Source organism: Elephas maximus, chromosome 2 (genome assembly GCF_024166365.1).
Source record: "Elephas maximus indicus isolate mEleMax1 chromosome 2, mEleMax1 primary haplotype, whole genome shotgun sequence".
NCBI lineage: Eukaryota > Metazoa > Chordata > Mammalia > Proboscidea > Elephantidae > Elephas > Elephas maximus.
In genome coordinates, this window is record NC_064820.1 from 121,507,608 (window position 1) to 121,524,089 (window position 16,482).

At 39.2% G+C, this 16,482-nt stretch overlaps 1 long non-coding RNA gene across 2 annotated transcripts in view; it reads right to left on the reverse strand.

Moving 5' to 3' along the window:
• Positions 1 to 16,482, reverse strand: part of LOC126069147 (uncharacterized) — a 307,582-nt gene that overhangs the window by 103,192 nt on the left and 187,908 nt on the right. Inside the window, exon 3 of one of the 2 annotated variants that reach the window (XR_007515850.1) lies at positions 7,662 to 7,734. The exons of the other annotated variant lie outside the window; for it this stretch is intronic. This is a non-coding gene — a long non-coding RNA (uncharacterized LOC126069147). Of the gene's footprint in view, positions 1 to 7,661; positions 7,735 to 16,482 lie in introns of those variants that run through there. 2 annotated transcript variants of the gene reach the window in all.

Here is a 16,482-nt window from a genome sequence, read left to right on the forward strand (position 1 = left end):
TGAGTCCTGGAGAGTAACAGTGGATAACATAAGCCATGGAGCAAAGCTGTGCACAGAAGCATTCCATTATCAAATAAAAGTGAATATAAGGACAAGATCTTAGCAGTCCTGAAAGCCCAAGTAAATTGTAAAAGAAGGGCTTCCTCTTGCCGTTTTATTGCACCTCCCTCAATCAAACCCTATGACAAATTGACAGGAAAAAATGGGCCTGATTTGAAACTGTCTACGTATGCTCTGTTGAAACCGATTAAGAGTGGACTGCTGTGCTATTACAGCCTTACACAGGAGTGGACTGAAGGACAATGGAGATGAGCAAGTATCTTTATTCATTTTTCCTGGATGAAAAGATTGCCTGAGGTTTGAATCTACATAAAAGCTAGGGAAGTGCTCAATGGCTTGGTGAGTTGGTCAGGTGAAAGGAACAATGGTGGAGGGCAATGGCAAAGCAGTGTGATGATAAGGTATAAGGATGAACCTATAGGAAAGGTTCAGGGTATGAAAATATCTGTGTCCCAAGTAAATGCTCACCAAAATGTCCAGTTATGGAGAAGGCATTTAAAAATCAGACAAACAAGATTATCTGTTCTGTGGGATGTCAGTCACTCTCCTTTCCCAACTACCTCAGTGCTTGCAAAATGGGCTTATAATAACAAAGTAGCTGTGGTGGCAGGGATGAGACTACATACAAGCTTTCAAAAACATACATCCCCTCAACAAGGCTGACCTGATTACCATCCTGTTGAGTGCTCAATTTTTCAGCAACAACAAACAACTTTATGTCCCTAGTATAAGGCCATGTATTGAGCAGCCTAGCCAGCTACCTAATGACAGGGTGATTGCATTGGAGCCTTCCATTATAGGATCGGGGAGCATTTAATTAATATTCACTTCACTGCACTGGAAATGCTGGTGGCATATTAATTAAGTGCTATGGCTGCTAACCAAAAGGTTGGCAGTTCAAATCTACCAGACGCTCCTTAGAAACTCTATGGGGCAGTTCCACTCTGTCCTATTGGATCAATATGAGTCAGAATTGACTTGACAGCAACGGATTTTTTTTTTTTTTTTTTTTTTTTGGTTTTCACTGCACTAGGAGTCCTAGCATGGGGAAAATATTAAATGATGCAGGAAGCATCAAAAGAAGATGGAAGGAATACACACAGTCATTATACCAAAAAGAATTAGTCAATATTCAACCATTTCAAGAGGTGGCATACGATCAGGAACTGAAGGTACTGAAGGAAGAAGTCCAAGCTGCTCTCAAGGCATTGGTGAAAAACAAGGCTCCAGGAACTGATGGGATATCAACTGAGATGTTTCGACAAGCAGATGTAGCACTGGAGGTGCTCACTTGTCTATGCCAAGAAATTTGGAAGACAGCTTCCTGGCCAACTGACTGGAAGAGATCCATATTTATGCCTATTCCCAAGAAAGGTGATCCAACCAAATGTGGAAATTATAGAACAATATCATTAATATCACACGCAAGCAAAATTCTGCTGAAGATCATTCAGAAATGGATGCAGCAGTATATCAACAGGGAACTGCCAGAAATTCAGGCCGGTTTCAGAAGAGGACGTGGAACCAGGGATATCATTGCTGATGTCAGATGGATCCTGGCTGAGAGCAGAGAATACCAAAAGGGTGTTTACCTTTGTTTTATTGATTATGCAAAGGCATTTGACTGTGTGGATCATAACAAACTCTGGATAACACTGTGAAGAATGGGAATTCCAGAACACTTAATTGTGCTCATGAGGAACCTTTACATAGATCAAGAGGCAGTTGTTCGGACAGAACAAGGGGATACTGATTGGTTTAAAGTCAGGAAAGGTGTGTATCAAGGTTGTATTCTTTCACCATACCTATTTAATCTGTATGCTGAACAAATAATATGAGAAGCTGGACTTTAAGAAGAAGAACGGGGCATCAGGATTGGAGGAAGACTCATTAACAACCTGTGATAGGCAGAAGACACAACCTTGCTTGCTGAAAGTGAAGAGGACTTGAAGCACTTACTAATGAGGACCAAAGACCACAGCCTTCAGTATGGATTACACCTCAACATAAAGAAAACAAAAATCCTCACAACTGGACCAATGAGCAACATCATGATAAATGGAGAAAAGATTGAAGTTGTCAAGGATTTCATTTTACTTGGATCCACAATCAACAGCCATGGAAGCAGCACTCAAGAAATCAAAAGACGCATTGCGTTGGGCAAATCTGCTGCAAAGGACCTCTTCAACATGTTGAAGAGCAAAGATGTCACCCTGAAGACTAAGGTGCGCCTGACCCAAGCCATGGTATTTTCAATCACATCATATGCATGTGAAAGCTGGACAATGCATACGGAAGACCGAAGAAGAGTTGACGCCTTTGAATTGTGGTGTTGGCAAAGAATATTGAATATGCCATGGACTGCCAAAAGAACGAACAAATCTGTCTTAGAAGAAGTACAACCAGAATGCTCCTTAGAAGCAAGGATGGCGAGACTGTGTCCTACATACTTTGGGCATGTTTTCAGGAGGGATCAGTCCCTGGAGAAGGACATCACGCTTGGCAGAGTACAGGGTCAGCGGAAAAGAGGAAGACCCTCAACGAGGTGGATTGACACAGTGTCTGCAACAATGAGCTCAAGCATAACAACGATTGTAAGGATGGCGCAGGACTGGGCGGTGTTTCGTTCTGTTGTGCATAGGGTCGCTATGAGTCGAAACCGACTCGACGGCACCTAACAACAACAAAGGAGTTCTAGTGGTGCGCTGGTTAAGAGCTCAGCTGCTAACCAAAATGTCAGCAGTTTGAATCTACGAGCTGCTCCTTGGACACCCTATGAAGCAGTTCTACTCCATCCTATAGGGTTGCCAAGAGTTGAAGCCAACTTGACGGCAATGGGGTTTTCACTGCTCCAATTATTCTGTGTTTGAATTTGCTTTCCCTGTTTCTGCCCGCATGAACTTGCTAAGTGTTTGATACATTGCCATAGTATTCCATATAACATTTTTTTGTGAACAAAAAACTCACTTTAGAATGAAGAAAGTAAGGAAGTGGGATGGTGCCCACAGGAATCGCTGACCTTATCATGCATATAACATGCTATAACAACTAGCCTTCTAGAACAGTCAAATGAACTTTTGAAGACATAGTTGGAAGGTAGCTTGGAGACCATAAAAAGGTGTACTTTTGTCTGGCAGAAGGTAGAATCTGCTCTGAAGAAGTAATCAGAACATGGTGCTGGGTCTCCCTTACCCAGATTTCACAGTTTGAAAACAAAAGGGGTATAAACCATTTGATGCCTCTCACAATTACAACTATGACCTAATGTACATGCAAAAAATAAATAATTGCACCCATCCCTAAGGCTCTGGGTTCTACTGTTTTCAAGGTTCTGTAACCAAAGAACTCAACAATGATTCTAACGGCTAGAAACTGAGACTGTCACTTGCCATTTATTTCTGATCCATCATGCCAGTGTTGGCTGGAGCGACTGATGTTAACCATCAAAGAGAAACAGTCAAGGCAGAAGATTCCTTGTGGCATCTCTTTGTACTCTTGTACTCAGTGGTTAAAGTTAATAGATCACTAAAGCAACCTGTTCGGCAGGACCAACAAAGTCTAAGATTTCTTAGAAAAGAAGGGTAAGGATCCTGACCAGCCAAGGTGCTGGCCAAATACATAGGAACAAGGAATAGACAGGAGAGAAATAATAGACAGCAGACGTAGTCTCTAACTGTATTTCTACCCATGGTATTTCATGTATGTAGTTATAATTTTAATTTTTTCTTTTGTTTTCTCTTCCTTTGTTTAACTACTATATTTAGAATATGTTGGTTGTGGTGAACTTTAAAACTCAGTGCATAGGTCACCTACTATTGAGATGAGATTATGGGAGGTTAAGAGGAGAAATAACACTACACAGAAGGCCTGGACTTGTGACTGAATCCAATAATGAACAAGGCTCTAGAAAGCAGTGAATGCATTTTGGATTATATGAAGGATAGCTGTTAGGAAGGAGCATTTTTTAAGATATTAGTATGAGAAGAAATGGACATGTGGACACTAGACTTCAAAATAAACGGACTGTATAGAAATGTGTCACTTTTTAAGTTCTTCCTTATTTGAAGAAAATTCTCCATTGATTACATTCCCTGTGGACTGTAGTAACCCTTCTCCCACTATAAATGTTGAAGGCGGAGATGCTTTCTCTCTCCACTACCTGACAGCACCTGACCTAGGGTCAGTTAATCAGACACTGCCACAGGACTTTAATTCTGGAGAGAGTCACAACAGGACAAGAGGGTAGCTGGGATTCATTTTCAGCAGCTGGGGCAATGTTTAGGGGTAGAAGTGGTAAGGTGCTGAAGCAGCAATGCTGGCAGCCTGGCCAGATTCTGCCTACTGAAGGTGGACTCTGTACTTCCTGTACCGTGAGGATCTGGCACTCTCTTGGCTGCCAAATGTTTTCCAAGCCTGGATCTCCCCATCCTTCATATCGTTTCTGTAAAACTACTCTCTCTCAAACACATTCCTCTTCTGCCTAAGATAGTAAGAGTTGGTATCTTTGGCTTACATCCAGTAAGTTTGACTGATATAGGTACTGACACAGAATGATCACAAAACATAGTTGTAAGTAAAACAGGCAACTGCACAATGATAACTGTGTTAGTAACTGATTGCTGTATTAAAAATTACCCCATCATTAATGACTTAAAACAGTAATAAACATTTATGATTTCACACAGTTTCTGTGGGCAGGAATTCAAAAGCAGCCTGGTAGGATGGTTCTGGCTTGGGTTCTCTCATGAGGCTGCAGTCAACACATCAGCCAGAGCTGCAGTCATATGAAGGCCTGAGTGTCCATTTTCAAGATGGCTCTTTCACTTGGCTAGCAAGTTGGTGCTGGTTGCTAGCAGGAAGCTTATTCTTTGCCTCCACTCCATAGAACTGCTTAAGTGTCCTCACAAGTTGGTAGCTGGCTTTCCCCAGAGCAAATGATTCAAGAGAGAACAAAGCAAAAGCCACAATGACTTTTTGACCTAACCTCAGAAGTCACAAGCTGTCACTTTTTTTCCAACGTTCTACTGGTTACATAGTCCAACCCTAATCAATGTGGCAAGGGACTGTATGAGGGCATAAATACTAGGAGCCATCTTGGTTGCTGGCAACCATAATATCTAACAAATAATAGCACGTAACAGCTCTACCCTCCCCTAAAATAAAAACTTTTATTTCCACACGTATATATGTATTTGTAAATGTATAGAAAGTTTTCAAAGGATACATATCAATGTATAGGCATACATCAGAGATTTGTGAGTTTGTTTCCAGACCACTGTAATAAAGCAAATATCAAAATAAAGTGAGTCACACAAATTTTTTAGTTTCCCAGTACATATAAATGTTATGTTTAAGAAGCCCTGCTGGCACAATGGTTAAGCACTTGACTGCTAACCAAAAGGTTGGCAGTTCAAATCCACCAGCTGTTCCTTGGCAACCCTATGAGGCAGTTCTATTCTGTCCTATAGGGTCGCTATGAGTCAGAATTAACCTGACAGTAATGGATTTGGTTTGGTTTGGTAGTCTATTAAGTTTGCAACAGCATTATGTCTAAAAAACAAGTGCATACCTTAACTAAAAAATACTTTATTGCTAAAAAATGCTAACCATCATCTGAGCCTTCAGCGGGTTGTAATCGTTTTGCTGGTAGAGGGTCTTGGCTCAGTGTTGATGGCTGCTGACTGATCAGGGTGGTGGCTGCTGAAAGTTGGGGTAGTTGTGGCAATTTCTTAAAATAAGACAACACTGAAATTGATCACATCAGTTGACTCTTCCTTTCATGAAAGATTTCTCTGTAGCATGTGATGTGGTTTGATAGTAGAAATTCTTTCAAAATTGGCATCAATCCTCTCAAACCCTGCCGCTGCTTTACCAACTAAGTTTATGTAATATTCTAACTCCTTTGTTGTCATTTCAACAATGTTCACAACATCTTCATCGGGAGTAGAGTCCACCTCAAGAAACCACATAAGAACCAACTCCTCATCTGTTAGATTTATCATGAGATTGCAGCAATGCAGTCACATCTTAAGGTTCGGCTTCTAATTCTAGTTCTCTTGCTATTTCCACCACATCTGCAGTTACCTTCCTCACTCAAGTCTTGCACCCCTCAAAGTCATCCATGAACATGAAGTCAACTTCTTCCAAACTTCTATTAATGTTGATGTTTTGACCTCCTCCCATGAATCACAAATGTTCTTAATGGGATCTAGAATCCTTTCCAGAAGGTTTTTAAATTTACCCTGCCCAGATCCACCAGATGAATCACCATCTGTGTCAGCTGTAGCCTTATGAAATGTATTTCTTAACTAATAAGACTTAAAAGTCAAAACTACTCCTTGATCCATGGGCTGCAGAATGGATGTTGTGTTAGCAGGCATGAAAACATTAATCTCCTTGTGTATCTCCATCAGAGCTCCTGGCTGACTGGGTGCATTGTCAATGAGCAGTAGTATGTTGAAAGGAAACTTTTTTCTGAGCAGTAGGTCTCAACTTAAAATATTCAGGAAGCCATGTTATAAACAGATGTGCCATCATCCAGGTTTTGTTGTTCCATTTATAGAGCACAGGGAGAGTAGATTTAGCATAATTCTTAAGGGCCCTAGGCTTTCTGGAATGGTAAATAAGCATTGACTTCAACTTGAGGTCACCAGCTGCATTAGCCCCTAACAAGAAAGTCAGCATTTTGAAGATCTGAAGTCAAGCATTGACTTCTCCTTTCTAGCTACGAAAGCCCTAGATGACACCTTCCAATGTAAGGCTGTTTCGTCTACGTTGAAAATGTGTTGTTCAGTGTCGCCACCTTCACCAGTCATCTCAGCTAGACCTTCTGGATGACTTGCTGCAGCTTCTACATCGGCACTTGCTGCTTCACCTTGCGCTCCTATGTCATGAACCAACCTCTGCTGGCTCCAAACTTTCCTTCTGTAGCTTCCTCACCTCTCTCAGCCTTCACAGACATGAAGAGAGTTAGGGCCTTGCCCTGGATTAGGCTTTGGCTAAGGGGATGTTGTGGCTGATCTGATCTTCTATCCAGACCACTAAAACTTTCTCTGTATCAGCAATCAGGCTGTTTCACTTTCTTATCATTTGTGTGTTCACTGGAGTAGCACTTTTAATTTCCTCCAAGAACTCTTGCTTTGCATTCACAACTTGGCTAACTGTTTGGCACAAAGAGGCCTAGCTTTCAGCCTGTCTCAGCTTTCGACATGCCTTTCTCACTAAGCTTAATCATTTCTAGCTTTTGATTTAAAGTGAGAGACATGCAGCTCTTCTTTCCACTTGAACACTTAGAAGCCATTGTAGGGTTATTAATTGGCCGAATTTCAATGTTGTCATGTCTAAGGGAGTAAGGAGCCCTGAGGAGAGGGAGACAGATGGGGAATGGCTGGTCAGCGGGGCAGTCGGAACACACAATATTTATCGATTAAATTCGCCATCTTATATGAGCAGGATTCACGGTGCTCCAAAACAATCACAATAGTAACATCAAAGATCAATGATCATAGATCACTATAACAGATATAACAATAATGAAAAAGTTTGAAATATTGTGAGAATTACCAAAATGTGACACAGGGACTGAAGTGAGCACATGCTGTTGGAAAAATGGTGCAGATAGACTTGCTGCATGCGGGGCTGCCACAGAGCTTCAATTTGTAAAAAATGCGGTGTCTGCGAAGAGCAATAAAGTGAAAAAATAAATAAATAAAGTGAAGCACGATCAAATGAGGCATGCCTGTAATTAAGATTAGGTTTGGGGACGGTGGTAAAGAGATGCTTTGTTTTCACCTATATTATTGAATTTTTTACAATAAAAAGTATTAATATTTTATAAATAAGAAACACAAATTAATTTGAAAAGTTATAAAGACTGTGCCCAAATTATATGTGAGATGGTCACCAAGGCAGACCTAGAAAAGAGAACCAAGGAATAAATTTTTGGTAGTGTCTACCCCAGCTCAGTCAAGTCTGTAAGACTCCGTAAGAAGGGAAATAAAACATAATGAGTGCTTACTGAAAATTTGCTGAACATGAATCGATGAATAAAATAATCAGTAAAGAGAATTTCTAGTGACTGGACTCTGGGTATTCCAGTCTAATAGCAAAGCTGCTCTAATGCAGAGTTGGGTTTTGGAGGTCATTGCCATCAGACTGTGACTACTCTGGTCCATCTGGAAAAACCACCCTTGTTAAGAGGTGGGGGCATTAGACCTCCTTGAACTGGTGCCACTGCACATGTTGTTTATTTAAAACCCCCTTGTTCTGAGTTCAGGATCACTAAGCAACTTCTGATGCCCAAGTTGTTTAACTGGGGAAAGAACAAACTAATGATGCAGATTTTATTGCTGAAATCATTGTACTTTTTTCCATGGTTTGTACTCATGGTGAGTGGTTTGTCAACAGGGAAAGATTGTGTTGATCATTCTCACGTGTACTCCCAGGCCATGTAGTGGTTATATTTTCCTTCGTGGATAAATAAACTGGCATCCTTGTGTCTACCTCAGTCATGCAAGCATTTCGGTGAGCATGAGTCAGATTCTCAGGGCCTTGGTCACTCCTGGGAAATACAAGTCACTGGGCCTTCAAAAAGAAGACTAACTCTTGCTGGCCTGTCTCTTAGATGACATTGCATGCAGGAAAAAATATTAATTTCGCTCTTCTTCCCTTTTTTGTAAGTAACATTCATTCTGTGTCTAAACCTCCATTTTTAATTTCTTCATTTCTATTGCATTGCAATAGTTTTTCTTTTATTCCTACATCTTTACTAAAAATACCAGGAGGTGTTCTGGGGACCTAGAGTTTTGTTGTTTAAGATAATGGTCATATGATGAACCTAGGCCAGAGTCTTAATTTTTTTCTTCCTATCCAAATGTACCTAGAAGTAACCGATATTTGATGTCCACATAATCTGGTTTCCTTATAGGTTTACAAGATTTTTTTTTCCAAGAGATATATGCTATTGGTGCCTGCTCAAGAACTCTCTGCATTTGCCTGTTGCCCAAACCTGCTGACAAAGCTAATACTCTTTATTCCCTGAGGCTTATTTAAATACATTAATCTGGATTCAATAAAGCTGTCTTCTGCTGATTTGTCAAAAAATCAACCCCACAAATGATTAAAATTTTCTCAAGTCCTCTTCCAAACAAATACTGGGCTGCCCAGAGATTTATCTTGGCAATCCTTGAGCACAGCAAACCTAGAGTATGCTGAGTAGAAATCCACCATTAATCCTCAAAGCCATGACGGAGTTTACTTAGCATTCATCTTTGGCCTTTGGCCAGAGACACGGAAACATTTTCTCAGTGACAAAATAAAACTTAGGGCATTCAGGAGAGAAAGGGAGAAATGGAGGGAGAGGGAAAAATAGAACAGAAACACATAAATTTAAGAATTATGTCCCTTCAGGCATATAGGTCCAAGTGATGTGTCACACCCCAAATATGGGTTGAAATTTGTTCTATATTGCATTATTTTTATAACTGGCTTCCTAAAAGAGTCAATTTCCAAAGTGGGTCTGTTATACCTCAATATTTTACAATGAAAGAACATGGAATTTTTAAAAAATTGTTTTTTAAACATTATTTCTCCAATTAATGAGTTAACATCTGAATCATAGTGACTCATCTACAAGAAATAAAGATGTTTTTTATTTCCTATATAAGGTTAGTATTTCCAAATTATTTTAAAACCAAGTAGTTATATCACCTAAGATTTGGTTCAGAGTGATTTCTTTCTGGAAAGTCACTTTCTTCAAAGCTACAAAGATCTTAGATGCTACCAGGCCAGTTACTAAATAAGACATTCCATTTTTAAAATATGCTTCCAGTAGCTAATCATTTCTATGTTGGGGGCAACTTGTGACATCATTATGGGAACATCTGACTTTGTAGTTAGATAACCTGAAATGATATTAACTAATTTATAGGATGTTTTTATTTTTCAGGTCTCCTTGACAGGAAAAAATTATCCTAAATTGATAAACTAGTAACTTAAACATATACATGTACACACATCCCTATGTAAGTATGGAAACAAAACAGTGGTGGAATTTACATCTTTAGAAGCCATCTAGCTCATTTTATAGATGATGAAATTGAGAGGAAAAGTGTTATAATTAGATGACATCTCATTACAAGATGGTAAAGACATTTCTGCCCATTTTTAGAAAGCAATCTCAAAAAACAGAGGGAGCAGAAAACAGAAGAAAAACTTCAACTTCAGTGAAACCAGGAGATGTCTATAACCCTCAACCAAACATACAAAAACAGAAAGAAGAAGAAATGGTAAATGACTTAGCAGTTAGCAGGAAGATCAAACAAAACCAAAACTTACAATATGAAAAAAAACCAAACTCACTGCAATTGAGTATGGCTACCCCATGTGTTACGGAGTAGAACTGAGTTCCATAGGACTTCCTTGGGTGAACCATTATGGTAGCAAATCACTCAGGCGGTACCACTGAGTGGGTTCAAACTGCCAAATTTTAGGGTAGCAGTCAAGCACAAACTGTTTACACCCACCCAGGGACCTTTGATCATGGAGACTGGGTAAGAAATTCTTTTCCTTTCTGCGTGCCTTGAATTAGAGAAGATATATCTTCGCTGCTAGGGACAGCCTAAGGAGGAAGACTGCCTAAGAGGGAAGACAATGTGGAAAGATACAGAACCAAGAAAGAAAGGTTGATTTGGTTCAGATTACAATAATTTAAATCTAGCAACACTAGATAAATACCCTGGATTTTCCGGTAGAAGAGCCAGTGAGTTCCTTTTTCTTGCTTAATCCAGTTTAGACTGGGTTTTCTATCACTTAAACTAAAAAATCCTAATACAATCTTGCATTTGTGTGTAGGTATACTCAAGATAAAACTTTGTGGTGTAATCTAGTCTCCTCTCTTAGATCAAGTAGGCTGAACCTTCCATTTTACAGATATCTTACATCTAACTATTCTTTGTCTTCCATAACAAATATGTATCACATTAATAATAGATCCAAAAAGTACTTTTTAATCTTTAATTCCCCAGCACAAAGCATACTTACCGAGGAGTGAGAGGCACTCAACAAATGTTTATTAAATGATTCAAAAATGACAGGCGGAATAAATGAATACATAATGTATGATCCCCGACCTTGTCTAACATCAAGTCATACACAGTATAGATTCTCTGAATAGATAATCATTAATCCTACCTTAATGATTTCCAGGAATGGTTGGAAAATCTTGTCTTCTTTAGTGGAAAGAAAAATATTCAATTAGCTTTATCTAATCAAGTTAGAATGTGCCTACAATATTAGCACTGGGTGAGAGAATGGAAAAAAAAACAAGTTAAACTGCAATGGTTCTTCTAACCCAGGACTTATCAGCTAATACGGACAATACATTGGCAGAGTCCTAAAAGAAATATACAAATATATATGATTTATATATATAATCATAATTATATATGATTATATACACACATATGGAGCCCTGGGGGTGCAGTGGTTAAGCATTTGGCTGCTAACCAAAAGCTCAGCAGTTTGAATCCACCAGCCACTCCGTGGAAACCCAATGGGGCAGTTCTACTCTGTCTTATAGGCTTGCTATGAGTCGGAATAGACTCAATGGCAACAGGTGTTTTTTTGGTTATATATTGCTTTTGTCATCATTGTTGTTAGGTGCCGTCTAGTCAGCTCCGACTCATAACAACCCTATGTACAATACAATGAAACACTGCCCAGTCCTGCGCTATCCTTACAATCATTGTTATGCTTGAGCCCATTGTTGCAGCCACTGTGTCAATCCACCTCGTTGAGGGTCTTCCTCTTTTCCGCTGACCCTGTACTTTGCCAAGCATGATGTCCTTCTCCAGAGACTGATCCCTCCTGACAACGTGTCCAAAGTATGTAAGACGCAGTCTTGCTATCCTTGCTTCTAAGAAGCATTCTGGCTGTACTTCTTCTAAGACAGATTTGTTCATGCTTTTGGAAGACCATGGTATATTCAATATTTTTCACCAACACCACAATTCAAAGGCATCAATTCTTCTTCGGTCTTCCTTATTCATTGCCCAGCTTTCACATTGCATATGATCCATGGCTTGGGTCAGGTGCACCTTAGTCTTCAAGGTGACATCTTTGTTCTTCAACACTTTAAAGAGGTCCTTTGCAGCAGATTTACCCAACGCAATGGGTCTTTTGATTTCTTGACTGCTGTTTCCATGGCTATTGATTGTGGATCCAAGTAAAATGAAATCCTTGACAACTTCAATCTTTTCTCCATTTATCATGATGTTGCTCATTGGTCCAGTTGTGAGGATTTTTGTTTTCTTTATGTTGAGGTGCAATCCATACTGAAGGCTGTGGTCTTTATCTTCATTAGTTAAGTGCTTCAAGTCCTCTTCACTTTCAGCAAGCAAGGTTGTGTCATCTGCATAACACAGGCTGCTAATGAGTCTTCCTCCAATGTTGATGCCCCGTTCTTCTTAATATAGTCCAGCTTTTCAGATCATTTGCTCAACACACAGACTGAATAGGTATGGTGAAAGAATACAACCCTGACACACACCTTTCCTGACTTTAAACCAATCAGTATCCCCTTGTTCTGTCTGAACAACTGCCTCTTGATCTATGTAAAGATTCCTCACGAGCACAATTAAGTGTTCTGGAATTCCCATTCTTCGCAACGTTATCCATAATTTGTTATGATCCACACAGTCGAATGCCTTTGCATAGTCAATAAAACACAGGTAAACATCCTTCTGGTATTCTCTGCTTTCAGCCAGGATCCATCTGACATCAGCAATGATATCCCTGGTTCCACGTCCTCTTCTGAAACCGGCCTGAATTTCTGGCAGTTCCCTGTCGATATACAGCTGCAGCCGTTTTTGAATGATCTTCAGCAGAATTTTGCTTGTGTGTGATATTAATGATATTGTTCTATAATTTCCACATTCGGTTGGATCATCTTTCTTGGGAATAGGCATAAAGATGGATCTCTTTCCACTCAGTTGGCCAGGAAGCTGTCTCCCATACTTCTTGGCATAGACGAGTGAGCACCTCCAACGCTGCATCTGTTTGTTCAAACATCTCAGTGGATATTCCATCAATTCCTGAGGCCTTGTTTTTCGCCAATGCCTTCAGAGCAGCTTGGATTTCTTCCTTCAGCACCATTGGTTCCTGATCATATGCTACTTCTTGAAATGGCTGAACATCGACTAATTCTTTTTGGTATAATGACTCCGTGTATTCCTTCCATCTTCTTTTGATGCTTCCTGCGTTGTTTAATATTTTCCCCATAGAATCCTTCACTATTGCAACTCGAGGCTTGAATTTTTTCTTCAATTCTTTCAGCGTGAGAAACACCGAGCGTGTTCTTCCCTTTTGGTTTTCCATTTCCAGCTCTTTGCACATGTCATTATAATACTCTACTTTGTCTTCTCAAGCCACCCTTTGAAATCTCCTGTTCAGTTGTTTTACTTCATCAATTCTTCCTTTTGCTTTAGCTGCTCGACATTTGAGAGCAAGTTTCAGGGTCTCCTCTGACATCCATCATGGTCTTTTCTTTCTTTCCTGTCTTTTCAATGACCTCTTGCTTTCTTCATGATGTCCTTGATTTCATTCCACAACTTGTCCAGTCTTTGGTCACCAGTGTTCAATGCGTCAAATCTATTCTTGAGATGGTCTCTAAATTCAGGTGGGATATACTCAAGGTCATATTTTGGCTCTCGCTGACTTGCTCTGATTTTCTTCAGTTTCAGCTTGAACGTGCATAGGAGCAATTGATAGTCTGTTCCACAGTTGGCCCCTGGCCTTGTTCTGACTGATGATATTGAGTTTTTCCATCATCTCTTTCCACAGATGTAGCCTATTTGATTTCTGTGCACTCCATCTGGCGAGGTCCATGTGTACAGTCACTGTTTATGTTGGTGAAAGAGGGTATTTGCAATGAAGAAGTCATTGGTCTTGCAAAATTCTATCATTCGATCTCTGGCATTGTTTCTATCACCAAGGCCATATTTTCCAACTACTGATCCGTCTTCTTTGTTTCCAACTTTTGCATTAAAATCACCAGTAATTATCAAAGCATCTTGATTGCATGTTCGATCAATTTAAGACTGGTTATATATGCATATATATATATACACACACATATATATACATATAAAATTATGGACTGTGGAGTTAAAAAAAATTGTCTCATCTGCTCCAGCCTCCTACCCCATGAAAGCATCCTTTCTCGAACATTTGTGACAGATAGGCATCACCTCCATTTGAACACTTCCAGGCACGGAGAGACAACCTCCCCTTAATGCCTGCCAGTCCACTGTTGGCAAAGTCACATTTCTGTGCCCTTGCTTGTGCACACTGATGCTTCAGGTCCTGTCCCCATGAACACTTTCTGTGTCCGAGGACACAAATATCATTTGTTTGTGAATCTTCTTCAAGGTAAGCATCATCACCTTTTGCAATAATTCGTCACGACACTGAATCCCTTCACAGTCCTGTAAGTTCTCCTCTAAATATACACCAATTTGTTTGTATAATAATAACTTAAATCATTTATTAAACAAATACTATGTGCCATATACTGGGCTAAGTTCTTTACATACATTACTAGTTCTTGAACTCATAGCAGTTGTATAAGGTATAATAGAAGATCATCCATCTTAGAGTTTACAGGCTATAAGCATTCAAATAACTAACTTATTCTAAAAAAAAGGTTTTTTATGCTCATCCATTTTTAATCATACCACTGTAATAATAGATCAGTCTGCTACAATATGCTGTGCTAAGAGATAGTGTGATTGCCAAGGCTGCAAATGACAGGCAGGTGATTACAAAAATGCACAAGGGGTGCGGACCGTAAAGTGTACTTAGAAAATGATTCTGATGGGGCTCTCTATGCTTTGAAAATTTCATAAGTCCCACAGAACAAAATTTACTCACTGGTGAGCAAAAGTTATTCCAAACACATAGGTTGAGAGTCTGGAACATGAAGGCAAGCACAGCAAGCAGAGGACCACCTGATCTTTTCCAAAAATCTGCAGCATCATTCTCTCCTGTGGCTAACACAGACACCGTCACAGAAAAGTCCCTCTCTAGGCTGGCAACAAATTTAATGTTTTTAAAACAAATTTCATGTTTAAAAAAATTACCTGAGACTTTTCCCATTTTCTAGGAAATGAATATGATTTAGAATTTCTGATTTTGCAGTAAAAACTTGGTAGGTAAAATATTTTAACTATATATAATTAATATTATATATAATAAAGATTATAGCCTAGGAAATCCTATGGGGCATATTTTATGCTGTCCTGTAGGATCACTAAGAGTCTGAATTGACTCGACGGCACCCAACAACAGCAATATCTAATCATATAATTATATAATACATAATAATGTTTTTGTCATTAAATACTTAGGCTTTATATAATATATATTTTCCTTTTACAGGTAAACCAAGATATTTTCATTCTTTGCAAAATACCCACAAAACCAAAAACCAAACTCATTGCCCTGGAGTTGATTCTGACTCATAGCAACCCTACAGGACAGAGTAGAACTGCCCCACAGGATTTCCAAGAAGTGGCTGGTGGATTTGAACTGCCGACCTTTTGGTTAGCAGTCGAACACTTAACCACTCACTCACTGTACTACCAGGGGTCTAAAATGTTCATGTATGTAATAAATTACTTAAGTAATTTATATAACTTTTATAGCAAATAAAAGATTCTATAAGACATCTTTGCACATTAAATTTATTTATTCCTTACTAAATTTGACATACCATTTTACATACAAAAACTGCCAGACAAAATTATATTTTTTAAATCAATGGCTTCTTTTGGAGTTAAGATATCTAAAATCCAGAAATATTAACATGGAATGAATCAAGCCCTGGCAGTCTAATACTATAGGTATTACCAAAAAAAATCAAACCCATTGCCGTAAGCCGATTCTGATTCACAGCAATCCTATAAAACAGAGTAGAACTACCCCATAGAGTTTCCAAAGAGCACCTGGTGGATTTAAGCTGCTGACCTTTTGGTTAGCAGCCATAGCACTTAACCACTATGCCACCAGGGTTTCCATTACAGGTATTAGTACTCATATTTTATAGATAAGGAGACTGAGGTCAGAGAGGTTAAGTAAATTGTCCAAGGTCAAACAGATAATAGGTGACAGAGCCAAAATTCAAATCCTTGTCTCTCTGATTGCAAAGCACAGGTGCTTAACCAATGTGACATATTATTCAAAGAGTAATGACCAAATGAAATGCATTATCACTGGTCTGGCATAACATATATGGGAACGCAGGGTATTACACTAGATAGCTCAATGTGTAATAAAGTATCCTAGAATACAACTCCATGAGGTCAGATATTTTTGTATGTTTTGCTTACTGCTGTATTCCCAGAACCTATGACAGTGACAAGGAGT